At 39.9% G+C, this 25,045-nt stretch overlaps 1 long non-coding RNA gene across 1 annotated transcript in view; it reads right to left on the reverse strand.

Annotated features, from left to right (window-relative positions):
* LOC126383816 (uncharacterized) overlaps positions 1-24,588 on the reverse strand; it is a 26,445-nt gene extending 1,857 nt beyond the window's left edge. Inside the window, exons 1-2 of the long non-coding RNA XR_007569191.1 lie at positions 24,548-24,588; positions 10,516-10,595 (exon numbers count right to left, since the gene is read on the reverse strand). This is a non-coding gene — a long non-coding RNA (uncharacterized LOC126383816). The remainder of the gene's footprint in view (positions 1-10,515; positions 10,596-24,547) is intronic.
* Between the last annotated feature and the right edge of the window lie 457 nt (positions 24,589-25,045).

Below are 25,045 nucleotides of genomic sequence, written 5' to 3' on the forward strand. Positions count from 1 at the left end.
CGTCCCATCTTGCAGTCTACTTTCACACGATGCCGTGCCTTTGAATGGGTGTCTATTACTCTGTTTGTTTGTGTGTGTTTGAATCTGGAGGAGAGAGAGTCAACGTGTTCGGAGGGAGGTGCATGAGTGTGTGAGGTGTGTGCGTGCATGTCCTTGTGCACCGCTGTGCACTTTTGCATCTGTGTGAAAGGGAGTGTGTGTGTGTGTGTGTGTGTGTGTGTGAGGAAGGGAGGGAACACAGGGGGTAGTGGGGTGGAGGGAGCTCACAGACGGAGGCTGTGGATTTTACACAGCATGAGGATCAAAGCCACAGCAAGCCCAAAGGTGATTAACCTCCCAGCCGTTCTGACCACAACACTGCTGCTCTTCTTCCATATTTCATTAACACAACAGGCTGCTATCTGCACGACTCATTGCATATCAATCTATCTGCCGTTGTTGCACAAATTCCCAAATATCCCTTGTCACATGGTGAGTGATAAGTGAGCCGTCAGACATTGTGAAATCACACAGCTGAACTTTTGCATCTTTAAGAGAAAAACTCCCCAAATTACACCTAACGTGTGTGAGAACAAAATGTGCATGAGAATAAAATCAAAATTAGTTCTCACAAATTTCAATAAAAAAGGACACACTTTCAAATTTCATGCAGGTATGTGGTGATGAAACAGATTATAACACAATAAACTTAAGGGGAATCAATGAAAAATGGAGGATAAGTAACAGTTGACATTATTTGTCAAATGTCAGTATTAATTATAAAAAGAAATGCAGCAACCGGCCATGTTTCATAATATAGCGAGTGGCAAGCGGCTCTATTGTGGCGGTTGTATTTCCTCTTGAGTTGGAACATGCCGGGGAGTCGTTTCTTTGTGTGCGTACAGAAAAGAGCAGCGCTCGGCAGAGATTGCTGATATATGCTCTTTTTCCCCTCCTCACTGGAGCACTGCAACGCAATGCGGATACTGAGTGTCTGAGCCACTAGCCAGACACACTGGGGGACAGAGAGGGGTGGGGTGGGGGTGGTGGGGAGTGAGGAGAGGAGGTGGTGGTGGTGGTGGGGGGTTGGGGCACAGGGAGGAGAAGGAGGAAAAGGAGGCGGAGGCGGTAAGCAAGTTCACATACAGCCTCGTGCTTCAGGACACATTGATACTAACGTCTGGGCACACTGTCATTATCTGCCAAGACTACAGAGCAGCAAGCTTCTACAGATGCTTAACTTTTCAGATTTTTATGTCAACTGAATGACGGCACCAAAATTAAACAAAAACTAGAAACCAATTGAATATTTGTGTAATATGCAATTAAACTATTAAGAGTTTAGTTGAGTTCTCTAAACGTTTTTGCCCCTCCTCTTATCCTCATTTTAACGTTCCCCATCACATAATGTCGCTTGAAGAGATGTTCTGTGTTTTTGTGCACGGCATGCTAAGAAAGCAAAGAAGCAAACAGCTATTGATAGTTGGCTCTATACCCCATTGGACTGCACCAAATAACAAATCAAAGAGCGCTGCAGAGCAAGGTGGGTATATTGATGTCTGGATTAGCTGGACCTCAACAGCAAAACCTGGTTAGTGTTTTCAGACATTGTAGATTTAAAGTCAGTGCAGACATAGTTATGTAGCTTGTTTTTAGGCCGTTTTAATTATGGTCTTTAAATCGAATTTGTTGAAGGAGAGATGTTGAATTATGGTAGTGCCCTAGTGAGTCTTTTGTCCCTCACTGCAAAGGATCAGACATTTAGTATAACAGACCTTGAAAAAGAAAAGAGGTAAAAAAAATTATACGACACAGACAAAGAGAGAATATATACAACTGATTAGTTTAACTTCAGCCCTAAAAACTCTTTGATTTCTTTTGTTACTTTGTCATGTTTAATATGAATATGAATAGTGGTCGAACAGTTTAAAAAACAACTTTCTATCCTGTCTCAGGTCAGTCTTCGTACTCACCACTTCAAGAGACATAAAGGGTGATGTCCTTCGTGTGAAGTCTGGGTGACACCGCAGGGAAAGCTAGAAGGTTGTACAGTTATCTCCAGGCTGTTTATGATGCGAAACCATACAACCAACTACCTCACACTGCAGAGCACCGGAGCCGGGTCAGCGCCGGAGTGTGTTCTTCCTCTCATGCAGAATCTTCTTGTCTTTTATTTCTCTTTGTCTGTCTGCTTCTGTCATCTGTCCCTTTCTTATGTCTCGTTTAATTCCTAATCTCATGTATTAATGATGAGGCTATATTTCAGATTAACATGTAATAAGAAAAAAAAGGAAAAAACTTGGTCTGTGGCCACAAGATTAAAGTTTAATATTGTGATACTGTTGGAAATGAAAGGAGTAATAGCTGAGACTGGCTAACTAACTGCATTTTTGTGGACTTGTCTCCCTCTTGTGGGTAGACGCAGTACACAGCCCACCCCCAACCCCCACCAGAGGCCAAGGCAGACCTTCACTGTCTCTGAATACAAAGACAAGCACTTAACCTGCAGTTGCTTACTGTAGGCGTCTGCCTGACCTACTTCTGCAAGTGGAGCTGGTGGAATCTTCCTTATCCTCAAAGACTCGATTCAGCACAACTGAGCACACTTCATTGTCATTCTGAGGTGAAAGTCGAATACTCCTCTTCTGTTTTCATTTCTCTGAGCCAATAGACAGATTCCAGTCCTGTCATGATGTCTGAAGAAGGCTGATATTAGACACCACACCTTCAGCTGGTTGAAGGAACATTTCTCTCGGTTGTGTGGATTTTTAACTCGTCTAATGCAAAATGTTTGACCACAAATATTAAGATTTAATGACATATTAAAGCTGTTTCTTTCTCATTATCTCAAGCTGACATCTTCCGACTGTGTGTTTTGTCTAACCAACCAACCAACTCTCTAAAACTCAAATATATTTAGTTTGCTATCTCTAGAAACAGATATCTGCGCATCTATGCAGAATCTGTAGGCAATGGGACAAGATTATGGTATCACAAACGATCTAGTTTATGTTTATATACTGAGTATTATTGGCCAATCACATTTGAGTCCGCGTGGTAATGCAGAACACCTTGGCCGAAATGCAATCTTGAAATCTAATGTCTAACGACAATTTAGCTTAACGTTGTCTTTTTTTTCAAAATTTATCTGCATTTGTACACAGATATGTTTATAGAGTTTAGCTGAAATGACCGGCCCACAGAAAAGGAAGTCTTGGCCTGAGTATATCTACTGGCTTCACTGGATCTACCCAAATATTGGCCATTGCCGTCAGATGCTTATCGTCGTCAGACTGAGCGCCCATGGGCTCTGAGATTGAAAAGACAAAAAAAGTAGCAAACCATCACATCGGAGGGTTGGACCAGAAAAGATTTTCGCTTGAAAAATGACTCAAACAATTGATTGGTTGATTGATTATCAAAATTGTTGTTGATGAATTTTCTGGGGAAGAACGAATAGATGTATTGATTAATTGTTACAGCTCTTTATATACAGTGTAAATAATATCGTGTTTATGCCTGCTTCAATTAATTTTGAACAAAACCCCTCCATTTTGATGGTGTTAATATATCTCATTAAAAAATGAATGTGAAGTTTAAGAATATTAACTCTACAAACTTTTCTGTTTTCCACTACTTTGTTAATAAATTACACTTAGGGTAAATATTATTTTTGTCTCTTACTGCACTGTAACTGCAATGTAATTTTTAATGTCATAATTTTTGTGTTTATCAATTTTCGTTCATTTCTATCTTCTATGTATTCTATCATACTTATATGTCTGTCTATATCGCCTTATGTTTCTTTTATGTCTTGTCTTAATGCCTCTTTGTGTCTTAGGTAAGGCACTTTCAATTGCCTTATTGCTGAAATGTGCTATAAAAATATGTATACCCTCCCTTGCCTATGCTTTAAATGAAGTGATTGTCTGATCGTCTGAAACACCCGATCCAACTGAGGTATCAGGGGAAGTTTCATTTAAAATGTTAGTAATTTTCTGACTTTACAATCCAGTAATCACGACCATGTGTCCAGGTGTACAGAGTTGTGAATGTAGGCAGGGTTTGAACTTCTCTCTTGAGTGTTTTCATTTGCTCTTTACATATGTACAACTGAGCTCAACACATGACTACCTTCAGGAAGAGATTGACCAAAAGTGTTCTCCATTATCCTCATTTGTTCGATCATAGCATTTCATTGAGTGCGGCTGTTTGGAAGAGGTATAAACACTTTTGCCTGTCTTACAACTTGGGGCCTGTCTCACCAAATTTACAACATGCAACCTGCAGTTTGAACATGAAGTAATTTCTTCCTGGTTCCTCTGAAGTATTGTGAGACCTTTACCTTGAACCATGAACCGTGCATGTTCTCTCCCTCTCTGCCTCTCTTCACTGTCTATCACAATATCACTCAAAGGTAAAAATATTCTTCTAAAAGCCACGTGTACTTAAAAAGGCAAATCTGACTTTGTGGGGGAGGATTATCGTTGAGCGTTACCTAACAGAAGAGCGGCTGTAGTGAACAACACGTCATTGCCCTCAGGTCTTAACATTAACAAGGGCAAACAGTGTCACAGATGTGAAGCACCATACAGAGTTCAGCAGTGCTGCAGAGAGGTCAGTTAATGATGCCTGTAGAAGTGACCATGCCTCCTTTCAGCCATAGATAGGCCAAATAATACTGAGTGCATAAATAAATGAAGAATGAATGAATGTAAGTGACTCAATTTATGCACTTAAAACTTGGCATTGTCGGACTGTAAATACAGATAAATTTAGTGTTTTTAGGGATGCACCAATTATGAAATTCTGTGCCAGTACCAAAGCATGCTCTCCTCCTGCCGATTTCAACACGGATTTGTTGTTAATAATGTGGCATTATCAGTGAGTTTGGTACATCCTTTCGTCCCGAAGGCCAAGGAGATCTCTGTTTGTTCATTTTCTAGTGTCTCCTGGATGACGGTACGCTGTCAGTTCGGAACCCTGCTTTTTAGTTTAGTTTAGTTTGCGCAAAATTGATGTGACTCAACAGAAAAATGTCATCCAATGCCATTGGTGAATTTCATCTGATTTGCAGACAGGCTGATGGCGGTCTACAAGGTGATTATCGGCCAGTATAGACATTCGGCTGATAAAATGGTGCATCCCTGAGTATTTTATCCAGATTGTGTGCCATTAGTGTTTGCAGGTGTGTTTATCTGCTTTTGAACTGATCAGAATCTCAGGAATGGTGTCAGACATCTTGACACATTAAAACATTATAATCTGATTTGCACTGTTTAATAAAGCACATTCTGGTTAATGCATAAATTGGTGCATTGTAGAGCAGGTTTCCGTACAACAAATAGGATCTAATGGGTGAGTAATTGGATAACAATTTGGAGTAACAGCACTATCCAGTCAATCTCTCTCATACTCCATAAATAATGAGGCGCACCCACACATTCGACATCTAGCTGAGGTGATCTGCTGCAAAAGCAGCAAATTGGCTGTTGTTAGCAGTCAATGGCTGTGTTTTGACACTCCTCCTGTGTGCCTCAAGGACTCATTGATTACTTGATAGCGGCTGTGCAGCTGAGTTGCTTGGCCTCCTATTCAGCTTGGTCAATGCACCAAAAATACAACCTTGAAGTCTTGGATGACGGGGGCCTCACTGACAAAGCTGGAGTCAAACAGGAAAGTGGTAAATCCTTGATTCCTCAAAAGGTAACTCACTCTATTGCCCGCCAGGACCATAACTGCATTTTAATATGTACTGCATAGCACAGGTGAATGTGTATAAGATGATGAATGGCTTTGTTGGGTCTTGTTCAATGACATTACAGGGATAAAAGCCATTAGTAATCAGTCTCAACTTATAATAGTGCTAACGATATAACATTTAACCATTAATAAATGAAAAATGAGCCAACTAACTGTGAACTTCAAAAGGTACGGCAGCACCATATGCTTAATAGAGACATAGATTGTTGTTGTTTTTTTTTTTTTAATTGGCCAGCTTCCAAACACAAACCCATTCACCTCGCCTCTCTCCAGTGCCCTCTGCCATGCTAAAAGCCCACCCTCCACCTACCCTTCATTTTCTTTCTTTGGCCGTCCTCCTACCTCTCTAAGTGCCTCTTATTTGTCCTCCATCATTGAACATTTCAGGCCTCAAAATCTTTTACAACTTTTTTTTTTTTACTCAGACAATCTCTCTGTTCATACCAACTAAGTCTCCCCCCCTTGATCCCCTTGATTCTGCTCCTCCCCATTTTAAACCTCTCTCACCATCTCATTCGCAGTCGGATCACGCATGAATGCGGCATGGTTGTGCCAATGCCAGCTCTTTGCCAATCTGCCTGGGTGTGTTTGTGTGCCAATGTGAGTCTGGTGGGAAGCCCCTGCACTGGAGGCCAGGGTGGTGCATAAGCCCGAACCCCGGCTGGTGTTGGGTCAGGTGAAGCTTTGTGGAGATTACAGTTCGGCCTCTTGAGAGAGCGAAAACAAATTAATCATGTTGAGCCGAAGTTTATATGGAAGTGCGCCTAAATCACCAAAATATTAATGGACCAGAAAACTGTAAGAAAGGCATTACAATGACCCTGAAGATACTTATGCAGTGACATTATTTTAACTAAAATCTGACATTTTAATCACATAGGTGGGCTTTAGTTAGCAACTCAGTATTAGCTGTTGTAATCATCACAATCATCACAACTTTGCATTAGTGTCCAAATTTTTTAAGACAAAAATTTAGCCCTGTCGCATAAGAATATTGGCATTGCTGAACTGTCAAATATCTACATGGCCACAGGAGTTAGTATTGCAACAGAATACTGAAAAACATTTGATGCGAAGCAGAACTAAATATGTATTTAAGTCGAAACTAAATTTCATTAGCTAATTTAATTACAGACAGTTTTTACATCAGGATTTTAATAAATGTTTATCTCTCAAATTAAATTTAGCGGTAATTCACTTTGTAAATTCAATTCAAGTTGTTGTTGTTATCTCTTACAATAATGACTCTGGGGATCTGGATTATCACGCACATAATCATCATGTTTTTTATCTTGCCTAACAACAGCTGAGACAATACTGAGCGATAACACTGTTTGTCAGTCATCACTGCTGAAACAATAAAACTCTTATTTTGAGGGAATATCCATAAGTTTAAGTTTGTGTATGAAAACTGGCAGCCGAGACTTTTTCATTAGGATGACAAATTGCCTACAAATGTTCAGGTTTTTTGCTTCTTTGATAGAAGGCTTAAGATTTTGATTGATTCATTGAACTGACAGTTAAAGCACCTAATTTATAGAGAAAGATAATTTCTTTGTTTAAAATGAGCAGAACTTGTTTCAATTTATATTTTACACATTGGCAATTCTACAGAAATATTACAGATTATCAATCTGAAAAATAACTAGCAGTGCTAAATGCAGACTGAATGCATGGCCATGTTGCATGCCTTTTTGACCCATTCAATCTCAACATTTGAGAGAACTGATGTCATCAAAACAATAATTATTCTGTTCTTCAGTACTCAAAAATGTATATTAAATACATAAAATTTCTCAACAACAACAGACTGTCAGCAACAGCCTCATTGCATTTTACATGAGAAATGTGACCAAAAAAGACATTGACAAACTGGAGAGAACTGGAGAGATGATTAATGGGAGAAGATGACTGAAATCAAGGGCTCATCTGCCTTGCAACAAGACATTTCTGTTAATTAAAAACAAAACACCAAAAACATTAAGGCTCTGCAGTCAATGACAAAACAAAGACTTCAGGTGACTCTCCACCACTCATCGTCTTTGAGAAGTGACGCACAAAGACTACGGCGCCACCCAAACAATGTAGGGGCACGGAGGAGCGAAATCTGCCCAGTGACAGCAAATAAACTGTTAACCGCAGCTATGAATCGTCTGGCAAGTAGCACCTCAACAGGAATGCAGGCCTCAGACAGCAGTTCTCAAACCCGGGCCGAAGAACCGCTGATAGTGTGCTTGATTTTACAGAGGGGCACACACTGTTTAGGAGAACATCATTGTTTCATATTTAATAGAATTCTAACTAAAAATAAAACAAAATAAATATTGATGTAAAACAAACTTAAACTAGGTTGATGAGAAAGGCAAATACATGGATAGAAGGAATAGAAAAATACATAAATAAATTAGTGAGTAAGTGACACATTGCCAGAAAACACATTCAGAATTTACATTCAACTTCACCAGAGCCGACAGCAGAGTGTGATCATTACTTTCCCAATTATATTTGTAAGAGAAGTCTTTTAAAGGCTGGGAAGGAAGACTAAGATTACTCCTCCTGGATCTGACTCTGTGCAGCAAGGACTCAGACCTGAGATCCCTGTCGATGCTTATTGCACCTTTTTAGTCAGATGACAGCTTGGTGCAGGGCCAGGGTAAGTATCCACTACTCACAAACCATAAATTATTAGTTCTCTCAAGACAGAATGAGATTCTGTGGTGCAATTTCTCCCAAACCCCCCTATTTCACTCTCCACGTACCTTATTTACAAAGGCAGAAAACGTTGCCATGGGAACACACTACCAGGCAACCTCAGCGGCTTGGCATCATGCCCAGTGGTTGCTAGGGCACTGTTGTCAATGGCTATTGGGTAGTGTCGGCCAGTATGTGTGTATGTGTGTGCATGTCCTGGATGTGTGTGAGCAGAAGAGGAGAAAGTGTGTGTGTGTGTGTGTGTGTGTGTGTGTGTGTGTCTGTGTGTGTGTCTGTGCGCGCGCGTGTGTGTGTGTGCATGTTCACCAGTGCGCACAATGCACACACCACGTCTCAGCTTAAATAAGTACGCTAACAATTTAATGTTCTTATTCCATAATGAGGGCTTTTATATGCGTACAACATATAATTATTTTAAATAATTTTGAATTGGTTTCCTTATTGCTGGTTTGACTCTGTGGGTGACAAATGATGGGAGGCAGCTTTTGTTGGCTTACATACTTGCTGATATATATATTTTTTTCTTGGTATAGTGTGAGTTTAACAAAGAAAAAGGAAAAGAGAGAACACTGCTAATCATATGCAATTATGTTGAATAACATGAGTGACGGCTCTCTGATTTAGTCTTCTTTCAACAGGTTTAACTGTGAGATACCTAACTGTTGCGAAGTAGTCCGTTTACGGTGGCAACGAGGGCTGTACACAACTCAGAATTATATGAGTCAAATCAGATTTGGCTGTCTAATGTTAATATTCAACTATGTTTTTTTTCATATGGAGTTTCAACAAGGTTTGGCAGGACATTCAGGGTGACAGCTGCATTAACGTGATATAGTAAACAAGCCAAGCTAGCCCGAGCTAATGCGTGCTAACTACGCTAACAACAGATCGGATATGTGTCATACAACATTTTTTGCCAACAATAGATATTAAACAAAAGCCAGAGACTGTACCGCGTTAAGCTGCTGTGAGCTGTAAATTCAGCACTTCTAAGCAGAGGACAGAGGATAACGCAGCAGCCTCAATCCCCCAAAATGCCCCCTCTGCACTGCCTGTTCCAGGCAGGAACATCGCACCATTATTTTGCCTTGCCATTCTTTATAAAAGGCACGACTGCAGAATGGGGGGACACAGCTGTCTCGCCTTTAAGCCAGCAGTGGAGGTAGTAACAGTACCGAATTGACGTCGGTGTAAAAGGGGCAGCAGACAAGACGAATGTGACATTTTGACAACGTGTTATGTGTTCAACCCACTGCCAGGAGATTTAGAAGAACAGCAACCCAAAATGTCTGCAAATTGGGAAAACAAAGGAGCTCCTTGCCCTCCAAGCAAAAGACGAGATCAGCTGCCATCTCACAGAGTTTGTAAATGTTTGTTATTGCCAAGCTATGCCATTGTTATTGTTTATATAGCACAGCTAGCGCATATGTTACATGTCACAATAGAGGCCAACGCTACGGTGTTACACATCACACCTGTCACGCCTCTTTTGCTTCCAGGATGCCAGCATGCTATCTAAAATAACACACGAGAGTAGCATGATGCTGCCGTTGTTCAGTTCTGTGTAAAAATGCAAAGGCAGCATAAAGAAAGGACTTTGTAGCTGCCCTATAGCGTGATCTTGGGTCTGGGTCTGCAGCTGCCTGTACCACAGAGCAGCATGAAAGCGAGGAGGGCTCACTCTGCAGCTAAATCAGGGGACCAATATACCCCCTGAAATACATTGACAGAGGGGGTCTCCAACTGATGATTTGAATCTTCTACTTTCAGCTCGAGATATAACATTTTTACCTCTACATGCTTTGTCAATTAGAACAAACTTGCGTTTTTATGATAAGAGTACAAATTAAAGAGACAGGAGGAGACAGACAGAGGCTGTCAGAGAAGAAAAAGAAGCTGAGAGACATTGAAATGTTATCGTTTCTATGTATACTTGGAGCTGACGTTCTCCATCACTAGCTGTGATCTCTCAAGAGGTTTGCTGTCTCTTTCATTTCAGTCAGATGCAACGAGTCTTTGTTGGTGTAAACGGGAAGAAACAGACGTTGTCAAAGCATTTACCTCACAACCGGGGTGTAGTTTTCGTTTTTTCCCATGGCTCACTCCTCACTGGGAAGCTTCTCTGGTTGACCAGGACATTCCTGAAATCAGAAGAACATCATGCAGATTATAAGCATACCACAGGATAGGAAGGGGAACATCAATAAACATACTGAGCCATGAAGTTGGTAAGTAAATAACTAAAGTCAGCCACCCAGACACGACCATATCTGGGCTTCTATCGAGGCCATACAATCTAGTAGTGCCGTTTTCAGCAAAACCATCCTGGACTCAATCATGAAAGAATATTCAGAGATAATTAAATCATAATGGACCAATCCCTGATTAGAGATGAAGCACTAGGCAGCACAAAGAAGTGAACAGAAACGCAAGCATTTATAATGGAGGAAGCATCAAACATCGTGTGCGGAGTATGAAATAGATTAACAAAGTGAGAGATAATGGTGAGAATGAATACTGTGCCATCAACAAAGCGTCAATGAGAGGGTGGTACAAAAATACATGTAAAGCAGAGACGGTTAAAGTCAATGGTAATGAATAATACATTAATAACGCTGGAAAAGACAATCAGACATCATAAATTAAACAGCAGTGAACCAAACAAATGCAATAATTATGACACTGCAACACAATGAAAGACAATAGAGACGGAGATGAGCGGCTTTTGTGTCGGTGTGAGCTCAATAATTCCCATATGTGTACGTATATATAGGTCTCTGTGTTCCTCTCTGCATGCACTTAGGGAGAGCGAGTATTGCCTGTGGTGCATCTTATCTAATATTATCAAGAGGAAACAGCCTCTCCCCCTTGCCTCCTTTTCCCCCGGGCCCTTTGAACTCAAGCCGCTGCTGGAGATGCAGTCTGACTGAGCACAGCATGTCCTGAAATGAGGTCAGAGGGCAGGAAAAACAGTCTGGTGTCATGGCAACTTGATGCCACCAACCAAAAATTTGCAGTGGCTGGTGGGGCCACAGGAAGGCTGGTCAATGTGTCACAGCTTATTGAAGACGGAGAGCCGCCATTCATGTAACTGAATTAAACACTGAGTTCTGAAGGATGAAGCTGGTGATATTCTTTATTTCATCAATAAGTTCCTGTTAAACTGCCATTCTTCTCCATCCAATCAGTTATTGAAAATTTAATTAAATTTTGACTTAGAATTTCTATCTAACCTGCACAGCATTCATAGCACTAGTTTAGCGACCAGGACACTCACAGAACAATTGCATGCATTAACTCATTTCAGGTGATGCTACTTTATAAACAAATCTGTGCATATTGATGAGCATTGTGACTTGAATGAGTGAGATACACACACCGCATATGTGCAGATTTCAGGGGGGATGCAGGGGATATGTGTCCCTGAATATATAGAATTGAATAAATAGAATGCATTGTCTCCTTCAATAAAAACATGAAAGTAGCAGAGGACTTTTATTCTGACAAAATTAACAATGCTTACAACATAAATTGATACAGAAAAGGCAAAAATTGGTGCATAAAAATTCACCAGAATGCAGGAAATTAAGTGTTTGATGCTAAAACTTTTCAGGTGGAGTACAACCAAACCCTGCTTCATGTATGTCCCCCTCAATGTTCAAATGAGACCCAGGCCATTAGAAGAGATGAAATGAGAGACAACAGCTGGAGAATTAAGAGGGACAAAGACAAATAATTTCACATGGTGTTCTAAAGAGAGAAAATTAGATGGCCAAACAGAGCTTTCAATGAAAAATTGACAGAAATTTACATGTTTATCCTTCCTGCAGGCAGTTCAAATCCAGTTTGTCTCATATATCATATGCTTTGAGACCCTGACAGTTATTTAAGTGGCAATGTGAAGCATCACTACGACAGAAAGCTTAGAGCATCTTTTAAGCAAACATACCAGGGCCGGGTGTTAGTACTCGATACCTTTAAGGTACCATCCTTAATAACCCAGTACTGAGTAGCGCTGAAACATCTCTAGTCAAACAGTGCCTGCATTCAATCCTTTCTGCACCAGGAGTCTGATCGCAGACTGTCCAGACTCCTTGTCTGATTTGCAAACTTTCGGTCGCCACTGTCTCCAGAGCAACTTTACTCCCAGCAAACGGTCAGTTCAACATCTGCCCGGTTATCACAAGCTAACACAGCAGCAGGGGCAAACATCCAACACCAACCTGGTCCTAACAAACTCACTCTGACACAGTAATGACTCAACTCTGTCTTTAAACCTGTTAATAAACGTAACAAGTAACATTAGATGTGTGATGCTAACAGTTGGTGCTGTCACTGTGTGTGTGGCTTATTATATTTTGTGGCTTGTTACAATAGTGAGTTCAGCGTGCCAAGAAAATATTTTATATCAATCGATAATTATATTTGTCACATGAAGTCATTAAAGGTACAACTCTGGTAATATGTGGCTGCTAGATTTGCTTCACTCACCAGCTAAAAAAACAATGGTAATCTATTGAGTGGCTGGTAGACTTTGGAATCCACAATAAAGTTAATTCCCCACCCTGATCATAACACAAGTTAGACATAAGACTGACTATAAGTTCTTCTGTTGCAGCTTTGCCCGATTGATTTTATTCTACCGTGTCATAGAGCTCCGTTGTAGTCCGAAAAGTATTCCAGTATATCAATGAGGCACACTGTTGCACTGGGTGACATGCTCCTTCTTTAAAATAAACACGACCATTGTAATTCATTTTGAGTTAACCTCACATACACCATCACAGTGGTGTCAATACTCACTAGCAAATATTATTCTGCTTCTGTTCAACAAACACACTGTTGTGAGGATAATTTGCTAAAAAACCACAGTACTCGCCTGTTTTATGAAATTATTTACGCTTAAGAAAATCTTATATGTTTCTGACAAATTTTTAAAGATTGAAATCTTCAGAAGTAGCCAATATGCTTTGGGCCTGCAAAAAGGAAAATTCAGGGCCTATATGTTTTCTACATGTTACTGTACATCTTTTATGTTCTTTATTGTGTTGTTGTTTGGCCTGGTCTCCCTTGTAAAAGAGACTGTTGATCTCAACAGGACTTACCTGGTTTGAAATGGGTTAAATAAATTTTAAAAATGCCGGGGCTGTCTTGCAAAAAAAGTAGTGAACTTGGCCGAACTTTTAATTGACTGCAATGTGAAGTCATCCTACAAAACACAACATACATAATAATGTAATGTGAACGTGTATTTCTATTGTTTATTTGTTGATATCGATCATGTAACACCAGCCCTATCCTTTCAATATATTAAACATATATTATATATTAAATTTGATTTCTGTGTATATTGTATTTTTTTAGGTTTATGCTCTGGGCTGCATAACATTATGACATTCCTCTGTATTTCTTATGATACAGTTTTTGGAAAGCCTGTCAATGAACGTATTGTAACCTTAAACGTGATTGACTTAATTTGCTAATTTTATTCTGAAGACTATAAAAGGTTTTTGAGAAATACACAATTACTGCCACAAATGACATCTCAGCTCGCATACCTCCCTGAACAATTACCACCAAACTGAAAGTCATCTTATTTGTTGAACTAATGACTCTGAGTATGATTTAAAAAAACCTGAGAAATGAACTGCAGCAGTGATTGTGTCGCCTGGCGATGCCAGCCTTGGACTGCCTGTGTTTTCATCTCACTCCTGAGGTGTTGGATCAATATGGAATCCAGATTCTTTTGTATGTCATTAGCTTGTCTGATGCTCGAGCTGAGACCTCTCCAAACCTTCGTGTTTTCAGCCTCTGAAATCTCCCAGACAAAGAGTGTGTGATTGCGGGTGTGCCTGTCTGCAGCGTGTGTGTGTGCATATTAACCTTCAAATCAGTTCATGTATAACACGTTAGTAAATAAGTGTTTTTAGCCTTTTTTGCTATGCGTATGTGTGTACGTGTGTGTGCACACGTGAGGCTTGTATTAGACAGGCATGTGCTGCATCTGCACGGGTGCGTGTATGAGGCTTGTGTGCGCATGGTGTGTGTCCTTGTGTTTGTTCAATGCGGCAGAGGGTGGAGTGGCAGATCAATAGGAAACAAATGAATTCAGATCAATATTAAGCCAGGGAGTGAAGGAGAGAGAAGGAGAGACTGAAAGCGAGTGAGTGGGGTGATGCACCACAGGAGGAGGAGGAGGAGGAGGAGGAGGAGGAGGAGGAGGTGGAGGTGGAGGGGGAGGAGGAGGAGGGCTGGTGGTGGGTTGGATGGGTGATGTGCCAGTAGCAGCACAGCAACTAACCGTACACTTGGGAAAGACCACTCATTTCTGCAACCAAAACCTCAGTGATTTGAGGTCACTGATGGTTAAAATGGATGGTTAAGCGAGGTAGAGAGAAAACAGACGGACGTGAGAGCAGCGGTGCACCGGAGACAAGCATCACTGGTGGTGTTCTGGTTTAGGCCTTGTCCACAAGTGCATGGATATCTTTTTTAAACTGAGCTTTGAGTTTTGAGCTTTTGTCAATGAGCAAACTGCGCTTTAAGTCACAAAAAACAGACCTTTTGTAAAACTCTTCTCACAGTTAAGATGTTCAGAACCTCCGTTGTCAGTATTGTCATGAAGATAGGGAGTTTTTGGGCTGTTAATGCTGGATCGTGTGCAGTTATCTCCTTTGTAAGGCATCTAGAATGTGGCAAAATTAAGGTGCCCCAGTATCTCACCTGATAGAGCATGTGCCCTGAGTCCTTAGCAGCAGCTCGGGTTTGAATCTAACGTGGGGCCATTTGCTGCATGTAGTCCCCTTAAAATAAAAGTATTTAAAAATGAGGCTACATCTTATGTAATTGCGAATGTTACCAAAATAGTGCTGGCTCTAACCTTGCTTACAGGGCTTATAACAGGTTTATACATATATGTACAGTTACCCTTCCACTATATTGAGAAACAGAGGCGTCAGAATGCACTACAGAGGTCACTGCTACATAATCCAACACTCCCATGACACAGTCCCCTCTGCCAGTGTTGCCAGTTTAGGGTTTTAATAGGCTCGTTTTTTTGGATGATTGCAGCCTGTTATTTTTGCATGCTCTCAACAGCGCTTCAATTGTGTTTTCGCATTTTCATTTGCACTTGGATTTGTTTTGGGGTTTTTTTTGTTTTGAGAACTAAGGGGAAAAATATCCCATTTTCAAAAATACTGTGTGCAGTAGCAGTGAATTGAGACAGCACTTCTTTTTCTTCATATTTCTATAGACCGTTTCTAGGTTCAATAAAATTACACATTTGTTCTCTTTATTTCACTTTGTTGGATTTTACTCTTTAATGGAAAGCTCTTTAAAAGGTGCTCTAAAAATGATGCCTGAATAAAATAATTAACTTGTGTGTCTAAATTTTGATCTATTATTGCACTTCTTAAATCCATTCATAATTTTTTTCATACTCTGGCAATATTCAACATTTTTCTAATACTAGAGTATTAACGTATTATACTTTGTTGGAGACCAATCTCTTGATGACTGAGGTGAGAGGGTCGTGGCTTTCACTAAACAAACCTTGATCTCAGATCTCACAACAGCAACATCAGCCACTGTCTGCACACGAACCTTTCACTTCTATTTTATGCCTAAAGACATTTCCTTCTCTCAGGGTTTCTACACATTTGCCATTTCAAAATTCCATACATTTCCAGACTTCTCGGTAGATTTTTCAGACAATATCTGATATCTGTCAATAAATGGATTCAAATTATGTTGCCTGTAACTGTCAGAGGTTTGTAGTCAGGTACTATCTTTTTAGAAATAAGAACTGAAAATGAGTGAAAAAAAATTACTAATCAAATTTTCACAGCGTTATGTGCAGTTATGATTATTCACTGTGTCCATGGATATGACATGAACCCAGCTATAAAGGTGTGGTTTCCTTAAGAAGAAAAGATAGTCCGTTTACTTTTCTGACAACTGCATAACACTGTATAACTCATAAATGTTCAGAAAAGTTTGATATTTGGTTATTTGTTGTTGAAGATGCCCGGATTAGTTACATGTACATTTACTTGCGTAGAGCAGCTCTGCATGGGAGTGTACATTAAGTCAGACGCCATACTTCTTGCCTTGCTTTCGATATCATCAAGCTTGCTCTGGCTCAAACTCTCTTAAACAATAGTAAAAATTTTGGCTGTGCTGGCTGCCTGCTCCAAACGCCAAAAAAAAACAACAACACTTTGCTTGTATTGATTTACTTCTATAAATTCTGAATTTTATGCTTTACAAAACAGAACAGGGGCAGGAGTCTGGAAACACAAATATTTTTCTGTACCTTTCTAGAAGTTACTAAAATCAGATTTCATATTTTTGCATACTGCGGAGGAATCTTGTCTCACCTAGCACGGTAATATTAAAAATCTCAGGCTATCAAGAATTTAATTCTGACCTTTCCACTCAAACTCCCAGTTGGGGCATGACATTTACAGCTAAACCTGTAAGGGCCGTCCAGATTGGGAGTGGGCTTGCCTTCTCATTGCTTTACTGCAAGGTTTGGTAAATACTAAGACTACTAGACAATCTTCATCAATGTAGTAGGGCTACAACTAACAGTTACTGATATTGGTAATCTGTTGATTATTTTCTCCATGAATCAATTTGGTTTTGTCAATAAAGTTTAAGAATATAGCAAAAAATCAACAACAGCCAACCAGTTGCGAATGGTTGCATTTGATCGATTACCTGATTAATCAACTAAATGTTAAGAGATTTTAGTTTTTTTCACGCTCATAAAAAGTCTCAGAATTGAGTTTGGATTTAGACAAAGATTTCTGATCAAAAACGTGTGATTAAACTGTATTCTTGTGTAACAGCACATGTAAGGTCCTCTGCTGAAATATGATATACTGGTCGACTATATTCGTCTAGACTGTGATGGAGAATTCACCAGGGGTTTGATCCAGTATCATATTTCCATTTGTTGAGAATATTATTTTGAGCTGAGCAATACACAGGCGATGAATTGCAGCCATATCTATATCATCCTCTCGGACTTTTACCTTTATGAGTGGCGTTAAGTATGTGCTGTACATTTTATCATTTATTATCTCAGTTACATTTGTTTATTGGTGAAATATACCATACCAGTGCGGTGATTTCTGCCTATACAGAAAAAATATTTGAGATTCATTTGCCTTAGAGTGTCGCCTTGAAATTACGAACAGGATTGCTTGCCTTTGAGTATCCGTTCATCTCTCGGCAATGAGATCAAAGAAACAAGAGCCATTTGGGAGTCAGTACTGAATGAGACTTTGAAGTGATAGTGGCGAAAACAAACACATGGGTGCTGAGTGCTTGTAAACGGGCACTCTCCACTTCCAGCTCAAGGTTCCTCGGCTCTTCAGATGGATTTCAATGATAAATGCCTCAGTAAGCTTTAAGTGCAGTATCTCTGATGCCGTAGAGAAAATTCTGTATGCTGAAAGAGATATTGTTTAATTGAGGAGAATATCTACAGCAATGCCTTTATAGAGAAATATGGATGGTGGTAGGAACATCAATACTATTGCGTAATTGTTAGCTGACATTTACCATAATTTGCACACTGTGTGATATATTTCAAAAGAATCAGGTTAAATAACAGGCACTCTTATTTCACCCTGTAAACGATGATCTGATTACGTTTCATTTTACCCTATACAGTAGGACTAGCTAGAGCCTCTCGATTAAAGGCACAGTAAGCAAAAATATCAGTTACTTTTTGTAAACACACTCATCAGTCAAAGTGAAAGTAAAAGCCAACCCCAGATTTACATTTATTTGGCGTTTTGCCTCACTATATTTATTTTTTCAGCATTGTGTCTCCTGGATGACTGCTGCTTATATGTTTTGGCATCTAGACACTATGTTTTTATAAAGCCCCGACCTCACCTCAGCACTTCGGAAGTACATGCCCATGAATGTCACAAACATAAGAAAATGAAAATGAGAAGAAAAGTACAGGCAGAAGGCAGAGCCTCTGTAGATAAATACATCAACACACACTTCAAGTTCGTCAAGAGTGAGCACTTCTTTGTGAGTCTATACATTCTTTTAAAGGAAAATCCCACACAGTATATCTTTAAAAACCCTACAATATTGGCAATATTACACCAAAAACACTATATTTTAATCACACTGTGACTGTGCTCTCCTGTCATTAAAAATGCATGAACGTTGACATATGATGCAATTCTTTTAGCTATAATCATCAGGGCTTTAACTGTGATTAATTTAACTACTGCAGGACTGAAACTAATGGTTATTGTCATTATCAATCAGCTGTTTGGTCTCTGAGATGTCAGAAAATAGTGCTGATCACAGTTTCTTCCCAGAGTGCAAAATCATGATTCAAGTAGCCTCAGGGCTCAACAATAAGGACTGTCTGACTGGCTGGGGCAGGAAAAATGCCATGTCATGCTAGTAAATATTGCAACTTGCTTGATCGGGGATGTGGTTATAAAAAAATTAAACAAATCATTTTTTCCTGAGTTGGTGATGGAAATAACTAGGTAGTGAATCATCTCACTTCCTTTTCATCTCTGTTGAGAGCTGCACGTGCTGTACCGATTGGCAGAAAATTGCATCAGGTAAAGACAAAGCCTATGAGCTGAGGTGCAAGCGAGCATTTCAGTTATCCTGGAAACAGGAGTTTAATTAGGTCGTGTTAGAGGATGTGGGTGAAACTCCAACTATATGATTAACTTTAGTCTTAGATATTATCTGATAACCGCCAATAAATAATACAATTTGTAGAGGGGTAAGTAAAAATGTATTTCTGTCAAGTAAATTGCTGAACCACTTGCCTGACTGGACAAGTGAAAAAAACCCCAAAAAGAGCTGTAAATTAAATGTTAGTATAATAGCATTTATAGCCATATAATCAGGATTTTGCTTGTGGCCATTACTGTACAGTCTGAATTTTCTCTTCATATGCATCAAAGCAATAATTCCTCCATCAGCCAGGTTTTAGATCGTACATCATATTTTTTTTCAATATGTTTCTCTGTGCTACATAAATGCTTCTATCACTTCATATGAATCATCATATATTGCATATTTTGTAGCACCCGATGGACCCACTGGAGCAAATGAGGGACTGGGTGAGAGGAGTTGCAGCCAGCGACAGCTGCCTTTTGAGTCAATCTATAAGATTTACATGGAGAATAACGTCTGAGGAAGCGAGCTCAGCAGTCTTTCGACTACATCAATGTCGCTCATTTCACCCTTGTTGAACTCACTCAGAAAGTTTCACCTTTTGCACTGTGAGTCAAGTTAAGAGACTGACAGTGGATACAAACAAAGCAGATGCCGCAGAGAAAATGTGAAATGCTTGTGTCTGTTATCTAAAAGCAAGAGAACATTAGAGAAAGAGGAAATAGAGAGATCATATGTATGACTGTAGTGAATTTAAATAATTGTTGACAGTTGCTTTCTTTCTTGAAGAATAACTTAGTAAATTTGTCTAGTCCCTAATTCGTCAGAAAGTAGCTGACAATTGCCTATCACAAGCTCAAGATGACGTCTTCAAATGTCTTGTTTTGTCCGACCAGCTGTGCAAAGCTACAGAGATTCCACTGACGATAATATCAGAAAAAGAAAAACTGAAATTCCTCGCGTCTGATAAGCTAGAGCCAACAAACGTTTGGCATTTTTCCTTGATAAATGAATTAAAATTGTTGCCTATTTGTTTTCTGACTAACCACGTATCAAGCTTCTTTTTTCTTCCCATGCAAAGACTCATTTTGTTTGATAGAGAAAGCAAAACCGACAGAGAGACAGACAGAGAGAGACAGTGAGAGATACCTGAGGCAATGATGTAGAACATCAACTCCAACCAGACAGTCTGCTAAAAAAAAAAAAAAAAGCATGGAGAGGCAAACATCGCTATGTCTCTCAGCTTTTCTTCCTGTCTCTCCTCTTTAATCTGACAGCCCCCCCTTCTCTCTCTCTCTGTCTCTCTTTGTCTCTCTGTCTCTCTCTCTGTCCCCCTGAGCTGTGTTCTGTGTGCTCCATCCCCGCCTCTCTCCATCTCCCTGCCTCTAATGTGCTTTGGCGTGTGTTACCCACGGGTGCTTGCACGCTGCTGCCGCCATCCTAAAGCCGGGTCAGGGGGGCAGCTGAAGCGGCGCAATGCTGTCTGTGACATCATCAGTCACTGCTATTACTCACGTCTCACCTCCCTTCACTGTCTGAAACTGCCAGGGCTTTAGGTGCTTGGTGGCGGGCCCGAGCAAACACACACACACACACACACACACACACACACACACACACACACACACACACACGAACAGACACAAATGCAGAGTTACACACATGTTGTCACAGATGAATAAAATAGCATTTGGAGAGCTTTATCCCCAAATTCTCTGTAAATCCAATTTGGAGATTTTTGCTACCTAAAATAGTTCAGGCTCACACATAGTTGAGAATGAAATCATTTCAGTGTGGCATGTGTAAATATTAATGCTTCATTACAAGCTATTACTTTGTCATTGTTTCCTTAATATGGAAACTACGACAAAGTAATTTCATGGAATTAAACTCTTCACTTAATAATTCAGTTTTAAGCTAAATGGAATACAAGATGGGCCTGACATTATATTTAATAATTTAACATGACAGAACAGTTACGATACACTGTCAATTAAAGTTAAGTCTTTAAAGTTTTGTATGCGTATTAAGGCTGCAGGTAGCAATTTTCATGACTGACAAATTTGTCAGTTTTGTCTCTCTATTAATCAAATTTCTTTGTAGCCCAAAAGAGCTGCAATAATTAATTGTTTAGTTGTAAACTCTTACATTAATCGCCAACAAATCTGATAATTAATCAACTGGTTTGACTAATTTTTTCAATTAAAAAAAAGACTAAATTCTTTGATTCAAGCTTCTTACTTGCGACAGTAAAGTGAACATCTTTGAGTTGTAGGCAAAAACACATTTACCATACCATTTTCTGACATTTCATGGACCAAACAACTAATAGATGAATCGATGAAATAATTGACAGATTAATCAACAATGAAAATAATTGTTAGTTGCAGCCCTAAAGCCCAAAGTGGCATCTTTAGATCAAAAAAAGGACTAAGGAAACCATCAAATATTAACATTTAAAAAGCTGGAACCAGTGACTCTTTGCATTTTGCCTAAAAGATGACTTAAACAATTAACAAATCATCAAAACAGTTGTCTATTAATTTTGCTGTCCACCAAGTAATTGACTAATCATATCAGCTCTCAATATATGCTTTGAATACAAGCAATTATTTCCATATTTTAATGTCTATGGAATTCAAATGGCTAGTTTTCACCTAAATGGAGTACAAGATGGGAATGACAGAGCAGTCATTAAAAGTAGCACGATAGAATAGTTCAATTAGGAAAAAGTTCAGATGGTGTGGCACATTGTCAGTCACAGAAAAATGTGCTAAAATGACTTTTAATACTGTTTCCTCTTTTGACTTTTTACTACTGTTTTGCTAATGTGGCAAACCACGAACACTTTTCACCCCAGTAAAATGAAACAATAAATCATGAAACACTTGAGCCAGGTATTCCACCAGTAATTCACATGTATATGGATGTAGAGAGAGAATCTCCAGGTGTGGCTGCAGATATCCCTCTGCATGAGGTATAAGCCCGTGCACAGCCTACATCTGTGTGAAGGGTAGAAATGTGCTTCCATTCAGAGAGCATGTCTGCGAGGTTCAGACTGTGTCAAATCGCCACATCTGCCATCAGCAGAAACACTCCTGTACCCGGGGGTCTGTCTGTCACCCCTGCTGACAGCCAATGAAGAGGTGAGACTCTGCAAACTCCTTCACTCAGGAATACAGATAGCTGGTCTGAAAGCCCTCGGCCTGTATGTGTGAACGCACCGTATAAATCATACATGACCAGCACCACCAGGCACCATATGTATGCTACAGCACTGCATTAATAACAAGCATGCCAGTGTCATATTCACAAGCATATAGAGAATGTATATGTCTTAGTTTTTTGTCTCACTCCCCTGCACTCCTGCTATGTCCACTTGAAAATACCTGCAGCACTGAACTCATAGAGCGCTGCAGGAATGAGTCCTAAAACACGAAAATGAGTTGGCATTTTTGCACTCAGATTCCCTTGTCTCTAAGTCAGTGGGTTTTATGAATAGGTTTTTGATTTATTTTGATGAGTGAAATAAGGTCTGTGGTTAACACAAGCTTAAGATATTTTAACGTTTTGTTTTACAACATTATGTACTTCAGTAAATAACCTAACAATAGCCTACCAATAGCTATTTACTTATAGTGACTGCATTTATGCTTCTAACATCATAAAAGTGGTGTTCATTTGTGGAGATTATCTTGCTAAACAAAACATGTAAGTATCAGAGACCTTTCTTTGCCACAGAGCTTATTTTCTGCAATAATCCAAAATCCTATGGAAAAATCTCATTGGCTTTTGTCAAGGGAATCATGGCGATGCTAACTTCTGGGATAGCTTGCAAAAAAACATCCTCCCTGCAGCACTCGATGTGCCACACAAAAAGACAGAGGGACAGATCTGCTCCAAAAAGACAGGAAGGTGAAGGGTTGCAGAATGGATAAACCAGATGATAATGACAAAATAATGATGTTTGGTGTATAAATACCTTGAGGCATGAATATTTGAAGGTGAAAAAACAACAACACACGAGCAAAGCAGTGCATGGGGACAAATAGGAGACAGAGTGGAAAAAAACATGAGGCAAACTAGGACAGCAAAATAGACGGCGTGACTGAAAGACAGACTGACAGATTAACTAAAAGAGACACAAGAGAGAGACAGGGACAAATAAAGAGCGAGCAGGAAGAACAAAGGATGAAATGATGTAAAGGAAGAGAGTGGAAGGGGAGAAAGAAGGACAGACTTGGAGCCAGACAGAGAACGAGGAGAGAGAGAGAGAGAGAAAGACAGGGAGGCAGAATTAGAAAAAGATAGAGGAGGGCAATGCGCATGCTAAAATAGGTGGCAGACTCTCGTCAGTGCAGTGACCTAGTCGCGCAAGACTGAGGAATTCTCCCTGTCGACCCGGACACATTCCTCCGGTCCTCAGACATTAACCCATGCCACACCACCGTACTGTACTGCAGTGGCTTACATGGCTCCTCTGTCACTGATCCATGAAAAATATCACTACAATCTTAAATATACACATCCTGTCAACCCTTCGCCGTTTACGAAGCAGCGTTAACATTTCCCATTTTGAGTAGGTGCAGCAAATTAATCTGGAAATCGAATAAATGACCTGCAGTGTATTTACAAAGCTCGTTCTGACCGTGGAGGCAAACTGCTTCAAATCTCTGAGCAAACACCTTCAACAAGAATGGAAATATCAGGTAAAGAGCACAGCTCAACTAGCTCTGAATCAACGGTCTCTGTGTGCATAGGGCCCTGCAAAAACACATTGTGAAAATATCAGGGCAAGAAGGGCTCTATTGTGTCGCAGAGGGAGAATGTAGCTCTTATTCTCCTGCTGCTGGACCGGGGGCACGGGGGTGACATCAGCACAAAGACAAAAATGTAATGTGAGGCATCTCCAAAGCTAGCTTCTAGGCGAGACCACAGGCCGCTCTTTATACCCGCACTCTCTCACTTTTCAGCAACATCTGATAATCGGGATGTGACCACCAGATGACCCTTCCACTTGTTGCTTACTAAGATAAGTCACAGCCAACAGTGTAACACCAAACTCACTCAAATAGGCGTGCCAGTAAAATGAAAGATTGTCTGCTAGCTGCTTTCACGTCGGCCCATAGTTAGCACATGTCTGTGAGGTTAATCACGACAGAATGACTCAGGGAAGAGTAATTCAATTATTCTGATGGTGCATCGACGTTTCGATCGGGCCACAGACTAAAATGGCTGACCAAGTGTTCCTGACTGCTGAGTGCCATTAGGCAAAAGTCTAGTCAGTAAAGCACTTGATTTTAAACAAACCTATACATGGTCTCGATTTAAATATAAATAAACAGAATGTGGAGGATTTGTTGCTCATTCTGGACCCTTTTTGATTTAAATTTATGCACATAAATATTTTTCTTACCTGAGAAAACTCTTCTGTTAAAAAGTTGTCAGGTTGTCTCAGAGGCTCAGCCTGAAAAACAGACATACACATACATTATTTGCACTGAAATAATTTCAAGAATTATAGGTATGCTGTAAAACATGATTTATTTGACATAATTTATGAACAGATTCTGCATTTTTTTGTCCGTTAGCGAGCCTGAATCCAGCCCCATTCTTCACTTAAATTCACGTGACCCTTACTGTATATATTTAACCGTATTTCAAGATCTCCATAAAACACTTCAGATTGTCGCAAGCACTTCATTGGACTATTTGTATTTCACACAAGGCCTGTTGGGCTGTTGTACTAGCACTTGTCAGTTTCCAGCTGGGAAAACACAAATTCAGCAGCACAAATTCAAACCTGCTACACACAATGGCAGCTTGCATGGGAATTCCTGAGGTCTGTTCAATCCATTAATGTATGCTGCGGTTGAATGTCATCAATTATGAATGAGAAACACATGAGATTCAC

This window comes from Epinephelus moara, chromosome 22 (genome assembly GCF_006386435.1).
Source record: "Epinephelus moara isolate mb chromosome 22, YSFRI_EMoa_1.0, whole genome shotgun sequence".
Classification (NCBI taxonomy): Eukaryota; Metazoa; Chordata; class Actinopteri; order Perciformes; family Serranidae; genus Epinephelus; species Epinephelus moara.